This window comes from Magallana gigas, chromosome 3, assembly GCF_963853765.1.
Source record: "Magallana gigas chromosome 3, xbMagGiga1.1, whole genome shotgun sequence".
NCBI lineage: Eukaryota > Metazoa > Mollusca > Bivalvia > Ostreida > Ostreidae > Magallana > Magallana gigas.
In genome coordinates, this window is record NC_088855.1 from 9,328,724 (window position 1) to 9,344,957 (window position 16,234).

Here is a 16,234-nt window from a genome sequence, read left to right on the forward strand (position 1 = left end):
TTGACCCGTGCGACACACCGTCTTGTTGACTTTTACATAACCAAGCTTTAAGCCTACAATAATACTATTAAGGTATTCAATGTATAATGAGGGAAATAATTAGCGAAGCTTGATTGAGAAAAAATAAAAACAAATTGGTAATATCAAGTACCAATGATGTTTTAAATATATATACAAAACACAGTACACTTCCGATTAAAGCCGGTTAAGTAAAGTATTAAAAACCCAAAATTCAAGTCTATTATTTTAATATAGTAGTATAGATATAAGAACTATTAGTTCATTTATAAAAACTGTATGATCGCATTGACCACTTACCCACAAACAGCCGTAACAGCTGTTGCATTATTATTAAAATATTCAGTAAAATGATAAAAAAAAAAGCCAAGGATCATCCCTAGAATAACAAATCGCCCGCTTATACCACATGTGAGTAAATGCCGGTGGTTTCGGACTGTTGTGTTCTATGCGCAAGTGAAAGCTCGAACTAGATTCAACCTACAAGCATATCTCATGTTAGCGATATGAACCTAAACTAGTTACACTTCAGGTCCCGGAAAATCCAGAGAATTCCGATAATAAAATGAAAATTTTAAAAAAGGAAAAACAAAACGGGTTTAATTCCGGTAAAGTAGGACAAATGGTAAATTCGGACAGTATATAATATACTTGAAATTTAATTCGGACAGAGTCGTAGAAACGTTATTGTTAAAAAGCAGTCAAATTTCACTTTTATTTGGTATGAAGCCTCGATTAAACATAAAGCTTCTGTTTACATGCATCTATTTTTCAGTCTTAATTATCTTCCTTTAAGATTTTTAAAATAATATATCTTTTGTTTTTTTATTGCAGGTGTAGGGTCGATGTCCTTAAAGACGGGATCAGTAGGGTTAACACGAAACAAAAGAAGAATTTAATATGAATCATCAACAAATTTAATTGATATAAATAGAAATAAAAACAAGTTTTAATTAACAAAACAAGTTTCAAGCGATGGATCAGTTACAATTTTATGTTATGATACATTTTAATGAATATCATATCATGTTTTCTTGAGTTTTCCCTGCATTTCTTTTATCCTCTGTTTCTCTTCTCTTTTTCTCTTTATCTCTTTCTTACGTTCTTCTAGTTTTTGTTTTTTCTCTAATTTCTCCCTCTTTTTTTCCGAAAGAATTTGTTAAAAGCCGGTGTAATGTAATAGCTTGGCTTTTAGGTTTTTTCTCTGATGTTTGAACGGCGGCGACTGGAGTGAGAATCTGGTCGATTTCGGAATTCCAAAATAAGGAACTCACTTCTTCGATTTCAGACTCATTTTTATTTGGTCCTTGTATGATATCAATCAGCCCCACGTTAATTAACGTCAACAAATTTTCTGGGGTTGCAAATTCCTAATAGGTGCTTGCATCTTCTGTCAGTAAAACAGCTGCTGTATTTCAGCAGAGACAGAAATGTGTTTGTGATTGTTGACTTAGAAATATTAGGGGTAGTGACAGTATTTTGTGAGACGTCAGATGCTAAACTTGGCAAATAAGCACTAATAGGAATTGCATGTGGGTTAAACGGATAAATTCCGCAAGCGCGGAAACCACTTACAATATTTTCGCTGGTAACACCATTTTCCCATGCCGATTTAAATAATGAGGGGAAGGTCCACTTGTTGATAATATTTAGGGCACTTTTTGAGAGGAAATCGGAACAGAATTTGTTGAATGCCTTGTTGAAAGGTCCAAATAGAGACCTGTCCAACGGCTGGAGAAAATGTGTCGTATGTGGAGGCAGTGCCAGAACATGAATACCTTCCTGTGCCCTAAAAGACCAAGCGTCTCATGAGACCCATGCCGTCAAGGATGGGGAGTTAAGACGTTCGTTCCCGCAGTTGGGGAGAAATACGTTTTTAAACCATTGCTCTCCCAACTCCTCATCAATACAAGCACGATCATTGAAAGTCCACATCGTATTTCGGGGGCATCTGTTGTGATGTAGCCATACAGGGACTTTTTAGTTTTGCCTTTTACAACCAGCATAGGTGGCAGTTTTCGCCACAAGCATTCACACATGCCATCATTGTAATGTTACTTCGGTCGACCAACAACATTTTTCGCCCCTTTTCGTGCTACTACATTTACAGGAAAGTGTTCTAATTGCTTCCCTGTTTCGTCGGCGTTCCAAATCTTTTGGGGTGCATTTTTCAGATTCATTTTTTCAATTATTTCCCCAAATCCTCAAAGTACCGCTGTACGACTACCCCATTCAGCATTCTGGCTCTGACAGTGCCTAATTTTTCTGGTTTTCTCAAACTGATTTCTGTGTGTCTATGTTTCAAACCATACCACCAGTGTTTAGTGGGTTAGTTGTATCTAAAACAATCCATCTTCAGTCTTTTGCAAAGAATGCTAGTTCTTGATAGCAACTGTTGACAGGAAACCCATTACAGCAGTCTGATGACATTATTCACTATTCTTTTTTCAATTTCTAGGGTCAGGGCAGGTTTTCTACCACTGGACGCATAAATATCTGCCTTGCCAGATACACGGTCATGCAGCTTAGATTTTTTAACTTCGAATTTTTCCGCTGCCTTTTTAACCAAAGGTTTCCAGATTTTACGGCATCGACATCCATTTTCATTTTTTCATAATCGTGCTTTGCATACTTCTGCTGCTGTGATGCAGACTCCTTCTTTCGGGCCTTATTTCATGCACTGAGGAAAAAAATAATTTAAAAAATATTTTAATCTTTTTAACTATAAAAAGAAGAAAAGCATGTTGATTATTTTTTAATTTACTAAATCTGTTTTTTTTTTCTCACTAATCAATTTAATACATAAAATCTCGTAGGAAAGTAACCCTACATAATGTACAAATTTGCCTCTAAAAATTGTTTTGATGCCCTAATGGCTGTCCGTATTTATATTCCCATGGGAAAAAATTGTCCGTTAAATTCGGACACTAATCAAAGTGCAATTTCTTTATCATATTGTTTGAAATTATTGTTGGTTGTATAAAAACTCATTTCGATACCTACTAATTTCAATATAAAATACTGTTTTACTGTTTGATAGATTCTACTTACCGAAATTACAATTTTTCTTTCGCGGTACGGAGAAGTAAAAATTTTCCAGGGAAGGAAGAAATTTACTAAAAAGACCGATACGGTGATCCTTGCCGAACTTAATTAATTCAATAATCGGTAAATAAATGTTTGTCTTTCGGAACTTCTTTGTATTTTTCGTAAACAAAGGTACAGAATAAATAGAACAATACATACGATTATAGGATTTATTTATGTATTTAAGGCCTAGAGAAATTCTGTCCGAATTTACCGGCATTTACCTACAGTGAGCTTATTTGGTGTAGTGTAATACAAATATGGTGGACATTAGATATTATATATTCAGTGAAATGATAAAAAAGCTAAGGATCATCGCTAGAAAAAAAATTCGCCCGCTAATACCGCATCTCTAATTTATTACACTACGCCAAATAAGCTTACTTGATTTACACAATACACCTTTTTACACCGGTGTACACCCAGTTAAGCTAAACTAAGCGCGCCCTGTATGTTGCATCAAAACAGCACATAACACAGGATTCTGACAGTATTTTTCAATTGAAGCATATCGATGCATGTAAAATTTGAAGTTCAATATATACTTGGTAGTGTTGTTCTAGTAGGGTTTTTATATCATAAACATCGACAGAGGAAAGCCTGGTCGAGAAATAAAATCAAATTAACATACCTTTTAGCGAATAATTGATAAGACTTACATTTCTCCCAGTATTTTTTGTTCAACTCTCAATAAATCACACCAAAATACTTTATAAAAGTTCTTAGTTTACTTATATTTTGAATTTGTTTACAATGCTTTCCGATCAAATTGACACGGTATTCAACTTTCAGTCATGACGTCATAATTGTGTAAATGTACGTAATACGTATTCGTAAAAAAGAAATTGTCTCCAGTATTTTCTATTTGTTTTTAGTCTACGTTTAATATTTGAAGATGTGCATCATAACCAAGATTTGTGATTTTATGAAATTACATGCAACTCAAATTCCATATGCTTCCTTAATATTCCGCGAAAATATACAATCATACATGGGTATAATCATAAAGATTTCATTGAACCCGTAGGTTTGCATCCCTTGTTTTGATTTAACAGTTAATATAATACAGATATGTTTATTTTCTTAATAATAGCAATTGCTATTACTATTGTTAAACCATACTTTACCATTATGATTACCTTATAGGGAAACAACTCTGATCTTATATACAGTACTATTAGCTCGCCAGACATGAAGAATACTTAGATTTATTTGCTTTAAAAGCAAATATATTTAAGAGGTTTACATGACATGAATATGCGTGTAACAATATATGTAACATTTTTTAAAATCAAATAGGGCCTAGAGCATTTACATTAAATTTATACCGAAAATTGCCTTTCCCATTTCTACAGTAACCATACCTACAGCCATAAATTAATGTTCCCTCGGGAGGGATGTGTGGACTATATTGAATAATCAATTAGGGAATGCAAGTTTATTTATCGTAGTGCTTTACTTGTTTTAAAAGTTACAGCTTAATAACTTGAGACCGGACAGCTATACAGAAGAGATTAAAAATAACAAAATTTTCTGGTTTTACAGCGAAAATACAGAGGTTTACAAAAAAATAAGATTATTTATGATATTCAGATTTATTTCAATGTAAGTCTTCGAATCTACAGTCAGAAACTTAGATTAAATAAATGCTTCTGTCTGAAGGACTATTTATGAGGGCTTCTTTATCGTGCTAGCACCTACAGGAACTTTGGATTTAAAAAGAAATATCCATAACATTCGAATTTTAAGTGGTCTGAGGAAATTGTTTGTATAAATATTTTTTATATGTTAATTATTAGAAAAAAAATGCATTCAGAACTGTCCCATGCATGGTTAATTTGTGTCCAATCCATAGTGAAATAAATATATTGAGCAAAAATGACCTTGACATGAAGTTTTTAAATTTCTAAGGCTTATTTTAATTAAATTTTGTATCAAAGCTTACTTCTTTCTCATTATTTTAGGTAGAGGATGTATTTTCACTAATTTACAATCAAATGCACAACGTTCAAATAGTGCTTTTGTGTAAAATTTTCGTAACTAAATTTTCAACGATGGCGTATTTAAGGTCATTTTACGCAAGCACGTAGCATCGGGAGGGAGGGGGGGGGGCTGCAAACTCTTATAAAATTCGTTTTTGTCAAGGATGTAAATTCGTAGTACTCCTTAAATGTTAAATGTACACAAGTGTAAAATTTTTATATTCCAATATTTGACACTGTGTTTTGTTTTTCGCGAGCTATTTTTCTCACCTCGATAGCTAAAATTGAAATAAGCAGCCAACAATGTGTATTCATACTGACGTCTAGAAGTTATAGAATTATATTGCATTAGATGTCGCCCTGATTTATATTTTAAAAATGTATATTCTCGCCAGGTTTACTCTCAATTTCATTACAAATTTAATGTACGTGTAGATACATACAGTCAGATAGAAACAAAGGAAACCCAACGTTAAAGATAGTACATGTATCAAACATTGCTTCATCTTTTAGGTTGTAGTCGATTTCTGTATATATTAAATTGGATTAAAGAATATTACAATTGAAATACTTTTATCGGTTTAAAATTTTGAAATTTTTACAATAATTAACACTATGTCGAGGTTAGCGATTGGGTTAGCCTGAAAAAAGTGAATACACTAAAATGACTTTATACAAATGAAAATAATCATTTTTTTTTCTTTTTTGTATACTCAGTATTGGTGGCATTAAAAAAGGTTATCACTATGTCGCGGTGAGCGATGGGGTCAGCATGAAAAAAGTGAATTCCCCAAAAATGACTTTATACGAATGAAAATAATCAACTCTTTTTTCTTCTTCTTTTTTTTGTACTCAATATTGGTGGCATTAAAAAACGGTGTCACTATGTCGCGATGAGTAATTGGGTCAGCATGAAAAAAGTGAATACCTTAAAATAACTTTCATGATTATTACAAATCAGACCTCTGAATACTCGTATGAAAAAATAGCCACATGGCACATACAAAGTAACCGGTATTTAAAACGAAAATATTATTTAATCTAATTTAAGGTTAAGGAGGCACTATTTTAATGCGTTTAAAAAGTATAATAATGTTATATCAATAAATTCAAATCGATATTTTTAGTATCTGGAAATTAAATCAGAAGTTACAGAATACTTCATGCACGCATTGATTAAAATCAATGAATTACACTTTATATTCATAATAAAATAAAACAGATTAATCTTATTACGATTGCCTTAGTGAATACCCTAAAATAACTTTATGCGACTGAAAATAATCAACTTTTTTTCTTTTTTGGGTACTCTATATTTGTGGTATTGAAAAAAAGCTGTCACTTAGTCGCGGTGAGCGATGAGGTCAGACTGAAAAAAAAAAGTGAATACCCTAAAATAACTTTATGCGACTGAAAATAATCAATTTTTTTTCTTTTTTGGGTACTCTATATTTGTGGTATTGAAAAAAAGCTGTCATTTAGTCGCGGTGAGCGATGGGGTCAGACTGAAAAAAAGTTAATACCCTAAAATAACTTTATGCGAATGAAAATAATCAATTTTTTTTCTTTCTTGGGTACTCTATATTTGTGGCATTGAAAAAAAGCTGTCACTTAGTCGCGGTGAGCGATGGGGTCAGACTGAAAAAAAAAAGTGAATACCCTAAAATAACTTTATACGAATGAAAATAATCAACTTTTTGTTTCTTTTTTGGGTACTCTATATTTGTGGCATTGAAAAAAGCTGTCATTTAGTCGCGGTGAGCGATGGGGTCAGACTGAAAAAAAAGTGAATACCCTAAAATTACTATACGAATGAAAATAATCATTTTTTTTTCTCTTTTGGGTACTCAATATTGGTGGCATTAAAAAACTCTATCACTTTGTCGCAGTGAGTAATTGGGTCAGCCTGAAAAAAGTGATTACCTTAAAATGACTTTCATGATTATAACAAATCAGACCGCTGAATACTCGTATGAAAAAAAAATAGCCATATGGCACATACAAAGATTAAAGTCACCGGTATTTAAAACGAAAATATTATTTAATCTAATTTAAGGTAAAGGAGGCACTATTTTAATACGTTTTAAAAGTATAATAATGTTATATCAATAAATTCAATTCGATATTTTTAGTATCTGGAAATTAATTCAGAAGTTACAGAATACATTTACACAAGAAGACAAGTTACAGAATACATGCACGCATTCATTAAAATCAATGACTTACACTTTATATTCAAAGTAGAATAAAAAAGATTAATCTTATTACGATTGCCTCTACTGCAATCTCTTCTTCAGTCTAGTCTATTGTGTCCTCAAACCAATCATTCTGAAAAAGGGTAATAACTTTGCATATACAACCAAGTAATTTAAATCAATAATTACTTCAGTGCCATAGGAACAAAAGGTTGATTAAAAATATAATAGCATACCAAATCCGACACAATTAGGAAATTCTATAACTTGTTCTGGCTTTAAAAGAAGCCCATGCAATGTACATCATACTATCAATCAATGTAAAATATAGATAAAATTCATCAATATATCTACATGTATATAAGGATTTTTTTTAGATAACTTGAAGTTTACTTACTGTCTTGTGTGGAGGAAACTGGGGCATTGGACTGATCAAGTACTAAAGAAAAGTACAAAAATTGACACATACATGTTATTCAAAATCACCAAATAGATTTAGAGTTAATCTAAAGATAAATTAAAGTCACTGTCATTACCATCTGAATCTCCACAGGCGTGTACTGATGCAGGGGTACATGATAGCTTATGTCATAGCAGGCCTACATTTTTTTTTCTTTGCTTGCACATCAAGCTACGATTGATATTGTAAGATATTAAGTTCTATACGCGATAGAAATACATTAAATGCTTTTGTACTTACATCGGAATATCGAGTAGTGTGCCTGAATATAGCCATCGTGAATGGTATTCGTGCCTTCTTTTAAATTAGGAGTTTTACATGTGTATACAATTAACCGTAGCTGAAAAAATGAGCGCATACATTTTACGCAAATATGTTTGTTTTTTGTTTGTTCAATTTTCTTTGTTATTAATAAATTTTAAAAAAAGAATAGAAATATTATGGCTTTATCATTACCAACGGTAGTGGCGTGATCATATCTATAACTGGTGTATCATATTATAGGAAGTAAACTGAAAATAAAATGTAAAGATAATAAAGTAAAAAAAAGAAGCGTCCATACATTGTAGCTCATACACCTCGGACAACGGCTGTGAAACTTTTTTCCGTCCCTACACATTATGAGAACTAGAACCGGAGCGGAGCGTTCACTGTGTATGTCCTTAAATCAAGAAGTGGAACGGAAATCAATACGCTTTTTGTAAGGAAAGAAACCAATACTGACCTTCTAGGTCATCGCTCTTGTTATTCGCAATCGATCCTTAATCTTTGTAAAACTCATTCATACATCATTACTACATGTATGTAAATCTTATCTTGTTTTGAAAACATTTAAGCGTTTATAGTTCATCTTTGGAATTAAATTTGCATCAAATTTGATTTAAGTATATGATTTCTGTGTTAGACCAGTCAATTTAGCTCAAAACTTCGCCCAATTAGCCTCAAACTAATTGCAACAAAAGTTTTCTCTGTATGATATCCTACTGATCATATCGAAAATCGACAAAAATCAATCGGCTAGTTTTTGTACAAAAATCGTGTAAAACTGGAAAGTTTGTAAAGAACAAGTGCACTTAAGCTATAGAGAATGGGCCCTTTTTCAGTGCCGTTTATATGTAGAAAATATCAACAAATTGCTTTTTTCTCGTAATAGTTAAGCACTCATGGATATTTCTGATTTATATGCATGCTTAATTTTACCAAAATTAGCATACAATTTAAAAAATTGAGGATTTTTAAATGCCTATAAATAATCTAAATCCGGAAAAATCGAACCGAACCTACTTGAATTGTGTCTATTTAAATCAGAGGGAGGAGACATTTAAATCAACATTGCTCTGTTGGTGGATCGATTGGCGCGTTTGCTGAATTATACTTTATGTATTATTTTACGTTTTAAAAAAATCGAATGAAGCTTTGAAATTGCATATTTCCATTGTGACAAACAAACATTCCTGACCATACAAAGATGATGGAAAGTGATCTAAAACGTGTCAATGTTTTACAGTGAGCACATTTGACAAACGTTTACCTGGATAGAAACCACGTGATTGTTTGACATAATTTATTCCATGCGTGAGTTCAAACATGGGTCACGCATTTAATAGCTTTCGCTTGCTATAGGAAAAATCTTGAAATTTTCATACGTTTTTCATTTTTTAGGTACCAGCCTAACCGAGTACAAACTTCTTACTTTCACAGGAGTTTTCTAAATGTATAATGCGTATTTTGTCTTTTCCACAAGTTTGTACTCGGTTAGGCTGACAGTAAACAAAGGCTTTAAAATGAATGCCTGTCCTCGATTTACTATACAAAATCACGAATGTCTGCTGACCCCTACTATGTTTTAAAGCTTCGTGCTTTTTATAAACAATAATTTCAGCGCTAAAACTTGTTAATTCTTATGGAATAGATATCAATAGATAATGTTAAGGAAAAAAATATGCTTAATTTGATTCTTAATTTTTTCACTTTTTATCGGGGCCCATAAGTGCACTCGTCCTTTTCATGATAAAAAAAACCAAAAGAAGTTCATATGTATGATATAGCTATGTTTAGTTCTTATAAAAAGAAGAAAATTATGGAGAAAAAAACCTTAAAACATGGAAATGTTGGGTTAAAAGTTCTATTTTGTAAGATAATCAATAAAATCTGGAGAAGAATCATATTTGATTGTAAAAGTCGCATTTTTGTATAATTTTTGGCATCACAATGCAATGATAATCTTTACTTTTGAGTAAGCATACGAACTTGTGTTAAATAGTTACAATTTTTAGTTAATTTATCAATTAGTTATAGTTGCCAGCTAAAAGTAAAAACAATAAATGTGTAAATATTAGTCAGGAAATTTTGTTTCATCAAATTGCCTTCAAATTCATACATCACTGCCCATGACACTTGCCATATGATATATTACAGTTTAAGCCGCGTTTTCGGCATGAATACCGACGTGTGTTACAGTTGGATTTGCACTTGCAACGTATAATTGCAATAAGTGCAGTTCGAGCAGATTGCTTTGCTGTCTTAATAGGCATAAGTTTTTCATTGACTATTGACCACCCACAATCACAAGGATCTATCTCGTCTACTCCTATCCATGTTTGGATTTGAAAAAAAAGCTCTTAAGCTTTGATGTGCAGCAGTTTTAGCTGTTGGAGGTAAAGTGTGTATTTGAATGACTTTTTTGCAAGTTAGAACTATGTTTGCAAACTTTTCATATCCAAGAACGTCAATTTAAACGACGGGATCACCTCCATACAACAACGTAATTATTTTCTCCTCAGCATTTATGATGTCTTTAATATAAGATATTTAAAAATATATCTTAACTTAGTAGTATTGTTGGATATAAAACGGAGGATTCCACTGCAGTTTTATTAATCAGGACATCTGCATCTGCTAAGGCATGTTTTGTTTCAATAACATTTGAATACATCGTTTTACTCAACATTTCGTTAAGTTCTGTTTATTTTCATTGTTAGCCAAAAATGTTTCCTCCTATGACATAAATGGCGTTCTCTCTGCAAATGTCACTTTTGTACCTACACTTCTTTTGGTTTGCTTGAGATGCACTGCAATGGTTTGGGGATAAAAATGAATATCTAAAATAAATATTCCAGTAAGTAATAACAAAAGCCCTTGCGAGATTCGAACTCAGGATGTACGGATCACAAGTCCGACACTTTATCCACTCGGCTATGGAGTACGTTACATGTTTATGTCTATAAAATCCTTTAAAAAAACAAAAGGTTGTTTCGATCAACAGTCAGCCGTTTTGTGATGATGTGTTATTCCACCTTAAATTATAAATATTTCCGTTGAAAGAGTAATTTTTTTTACCGGCGACAGAATGATTGTACATATCAAGACATTTTTATTGATAATTATTCATACATATAAAACATCACTACAATACTAATTGCAGTATTTAATTCAAAAATATTTACCGATACTGACAAAATTGTAGGATTCCAAAAAGATCGCCTGCATTGCGGTTATTTCCCTTTTCATAGCTCTAACGTTACATTAAAGAGGTTTGTTCCTCTGTTTTTGGATAGCTATTTTGTGTCACCTTTATTCTGGAAATTATGCATCATATATTGATTCTACTCATAAAGTCATGTTTTATAATGCCAATTAAACTATATTTAAAAAAAATAGTAAAGGAAAAAAAACATATTTACAGAGGTGAGTATGGAACTATATTTTGTGGCGAAAGATTTTGGAAAGGAAATGGACATTTTTCATAACTCAGTTGTTTTAGAGTACCGTCACTTTAGCTTCCCTTTTTTCAGTGCAAACAAGGGTTCCAGATAGTTTGTGCATTGGGATATCTTTGTTTCGTTACGACAAACATATTTTTACAATTTTTTAATATTTCTATCGACACATATAAGTAAATTTTACTTATATTTTATTAAAGTCAAGGAAAAATGAATCCTAATTTTGGCCTAAAATTAGCTTATTTCATGCTATATCTCAAATTTTACATTGTAGATACATACTTTTGGTTTAATTTTCTGAAATTTTTTCTGACAAGTTTATCATAATTTGAGAAAAAAGTTTGAAACTTTTAAATAAAGTCATTACATGTTGAATCGTTAATGGATTAAAAAATAGTTTTATCAGTGCAAAAAGGTCAAAATATTAATTAGGCGAAGAAATTGTTACAATTTTTTTATGATGATTTTAATTTTATTTATTTTAAATAGTATAAATTTGGGTTTATTTCTATAATTACATACATGTAGGTATTTCTTGACTAGTGTTATCATATAAGAACTGAAACGAACGTGACCTACACGATATTTACAGTTGTCAGTTTCTTCTAAAAAAAAAATTACAAAGCAAGTAAGATACATGTATATGCGTAGGATTTATTTTATCGGGGTAAAGCATAGAATTTGCACAAATTTAGCAGCCTTTGTTGATAACTACAGTCGTATATATTGTTATTTGATATATTGCTATTGTAGCGTGTTATCAACTGGGTTCATGGAATAGGGTATCATAATATTAAATATTTTCCTTAAGTCTACCTGGGTATCAATGATTTGTTTTTAAAATAATAATAACTATAGGGTGAGGTGTGTGAACGGAATTTATAAAACTCTATTACTAAAGTTTAACACATTTGTGGGGAGTTATCGCTAGTAAAGGGAGGAATTGTACAACCACGCAAATGTACCTATCCCCAACGGATACACCCAGAGCGTGAATGGGGATAGAATTAAACGAAATATTTTAGTTTAAAGTGGTTTTTAACGATATAAATAAATATTTGGTCTCTATAATTACATGTTTATTCCTGAATAATTTATTTCCCTGCACAATATTTTCATTTTGCGAGGGATGCTCCGCTTTACAGTGTCCTTATGTTCTTCAACAGGATGCATACAGAGGACAAGGCACATATAGTTAATATATGTATATATTAACTATTGCGTATTTAAAAAGGCGTTCAAACTTTTCTCTATCATAAATGCATTGCCATAATTTAGGATTTGGATAAATTAATATGCATAAAAACAGTTCTAACCAGCCATAAAAGATGCTTTTAGAACTGTATATATGCAATCAGCACCTACAACATGTATATACACAATGCATGTCCATTGCTTATGGGTCTCTATGATATCTTTTCTCTAATTAACAAACGCTGCACAGAGCGGCTGACTTTGTTATATATAGAAGTTATATTTCATAAAGTTCAGGTTCTTTTGACAAAATCTCCATAATTGATTGCTTGTAGCGTTCAGTTCGGTTGCTGTCATTCTTTCCCCGTGCTCCGTTCTAATTGCTTCATACATCATGATCTGCACAGAGGAAAATGTGTAGCATATTAAAAATAGCACTTGTAAAATCATCTAATCTATAGAAGCATTACTGTCAAAGTGATGATAGCACTCTTAATGTTAACAACGCTTTAGAAATGCATTTCCAATGATCGACCAATATTTGAATGTCAGTGGTAGAGTTATAGGCAAGAGCGTGTTTCCTGTGTTTGTTTACATTCAATTTGGTTTAATGTACCAGTAAAATTTCATTTTTAAGCGCATTTCTCTCTTTCTCCCTTAAGCTTAGATTTAATAATTCCTAGCTTTAAATACCTTCAATTTAGGTCTTCAACTGGAATTTTCACTCAAATGTTCAACATTCAAAGCGTAAACAAAATAGACGTTGGGTTTGCTTACATTACACAGAATTATCTGCTGTGTGCTTCGCTTATATCACGAAATAGAAAACTCAAAGTTTTGCTGACTATTAGAAATACCCCCTCAACGGCAATTAATTAGAATTTTTTTTAAGTCCAAGGGGCATAACTCTGTCGGAAGGTGCTCCATCGTATCCAAAATCAAACTTGATATTATCATGATAAATCTTTATTCTAAATTTTATTTCAATAAGTGTGTTAACCTCTGCAAAAAAAAAAGAAAAGAATGGAAACTGCAAATAATTGGAATTTGTGTAAGTCCAAGGGGTATAACTCTGTCGAAAATTGCTCGATCGTAACCAAAATCAAAATGAAAGGTAATAATTATGATAAATCTGTATACTAAATGTTATTTCAATACGGTATGTGCAACCTCTGCGAAGAAAATAAACGGAAACTGTTAGTGGACAGACGGACAGCAGCAGAGCAATATGCCCTCCCTTCTTCTAAGGGGCCGTAAAGATGGAAAATAATTCTTGACCAAAATCTTGACGATCCCCCATTAAAACAAACGACCTAAATGTCAAAACATTATTCTGCAACAAATTATTATACAAAAACAATTTTTCAATTAAGAAATAATTACACTTCGTTACTTAACGCAACTGAACAAGTCGTAGCAATTTTTGCATTCATTTGATAAATATTGTCAAAGCAAATTAGGCAAAAAACACAACAAAATAAGCAAACGAGAAAAACAACTCTTTAAAGGGGATTTCATATTGATAAGGATATTACCTCTACTCTGAATTGACCAGAGATAGTGTGGATATCGTGTCTCTGCTGGTCTGTCAGCTTGAAGACATGGCACGTGTCATTAGGCTTTCTTTGGTAATTGCTTCTGGTGGCCGCTATGCCCTTATGAATAATGATAGCAAAAAGTTTATACACCAGAATAAACATGGACACTTTCGCATACTCATGCTAAAATTGTTTGCACATAACTGCATTTTCCAGTGTTTTTTTTAATCATTAGTCCAATGTGAGAATTTTGACAGTCTAATATTCTCTTACATGTAACCATGATATCATTTTTAACTTGTAATCAAATAAAGAACCTTCACAAGAAATTTTCCAAGGTTTTTATTATTGTCAAATAGGTCTATAGGCAACGTATGTTTCATTAAGATATTGTAAAAAGTAATTCAACATTTATACAAATATCTTGGTAAATATATGCATAAGCTTCCCTTCTTATTAAAATATGAGTTATTAAACATTTACCGTAGATATTTTCTCAAAATTTAAAACATTTTCTACTTTTTTATCAAGAGAAGATAACTCATAAGAAAAGTTTAAAGTGCAAAATGACCTGCTTCTTACATGCTGTCAATCAGGTTAGTTTGGTTTATTTCACTTTCATTGTCATTAAGCAGTAAATATCAAACCAATTAAAGTTTCAAAATTTCATATACATGTACCTTTAATGTACATTTAAATCTGTAAATGCATGCACACTTTATATATAAAGATTTATAAAATAATATTTAGTCTGTTAATGTTACACAGTTACTTGATTTAAATTCCATGTTTATCCCGCACCTGTAAAATTTTCATTTCACTGTGTAAAATCCACACCGATTTCTCAAAATTACACAGATTTAAGAGAGTCGGATGGTCGTAGACATTTTTAGACTTTATTGATCTCCTTAGGAATGAAATCTTTGTTACATTAAACATGAAAACATCTCCCAATTTAAAGTAAATTTTCGTAAGATTTCTTTTTAATAAGTACTAGTCTATGGTTAAAATATCATTTCTAGAAATGTTAATGTATACATGTATCTAATACTTTAGGAGACTGGGTGGTCATCAAAATTAACTATCAGTTCTACCTTAATTTATTTTAAGTTATTTCTTTAGCTATATAAACTTTATCTTTATATATATTTTATATATCTTTACTTAATGATATAGGTTATGGTTTGAACATATTTTATTGCATAAACATACACAACTTGTGTTCGAACCAGTTGTATATGTTTATGCAATTAAATATGTTCAAACCGTAAACTACATTGTATATCATTCAGAAAAGAAACATTCTATCTTGAATTCCCCGGGTGGCAGGAAATACAAAATTTACAACATTACAAACTTTTGTGTTTATTGCCACCCGGTAGATTCAATATTTACAGCATTAGTTTTCCAAGTATTTGAAATGAAAATGAAATGTTTTTTCTATATCTTTTTTTTCTGTATGGTCTAAAATAAATGACCGTTCAGTTTTCTAAAAAAAAAAACATATTTCAAAATTACTCTGTTATACAGGAGTTTGCATACTCAAATGTTCTCTGATAATTTACCACTAGTATGTCTTGTATCAAAATTTAATTTTAGATAAAAAATGCCAGATCCAAAACATGTCAATAAATCAGTTTTAGTTTTATGGGAATTGCCTTTTAATCATTGTAATCCTTTTCCCGCGAATCTTTTCTGTGTATTACCTTGTGTTGATCATATTGGAAGATCAAAGCCGCCGCGAAACTAGGGTCACCATGAATGTTGACAAACGTAGCGGATATGAAACAAACTGAAATATAAGTATTCACGAAGGCAGTATTGTCAATAGAGTAATGGAAAATTTATTGTGGCATACTCCTTAAGATTAAATTTGAATTTACTCACCCCAAATCGTTAAAACTGAAATTAACAACCAATGGTGCATATCCATACTGACAACTTGGGTTGATGAACTCTTTAGACTGTCAGGAGAATATTCTCCCTCGGTGATAAGATAAGACCATTCTCGCTAGATTTACACAATAATTTGATGCCA

The 16,234-nt window shown here is 31.7% G+C and overlaps 1 long non-coding RNA gene across 1 annotated transcript; it reads right to left on the reverse strand.

The window, feature by feature from the left end:
• Positions 1–12,914: 12,914 nt before the first annotated feature.
• On the reverse strand, positions 12,915–16,234 carry LOC136273605 (uncharacterized). The gene is made up of 4 exons (XR_010711777.1): positions 16,084–16,234; positions 15,903–15,988; positions 14,194–14,313; positions 12,915–13,057 (listed from the first exon to the last, which is right to left on the reverse strand). It is a non-coding gene; the product is annotated as an uncharacterized lncRNA (long non-coding RNA).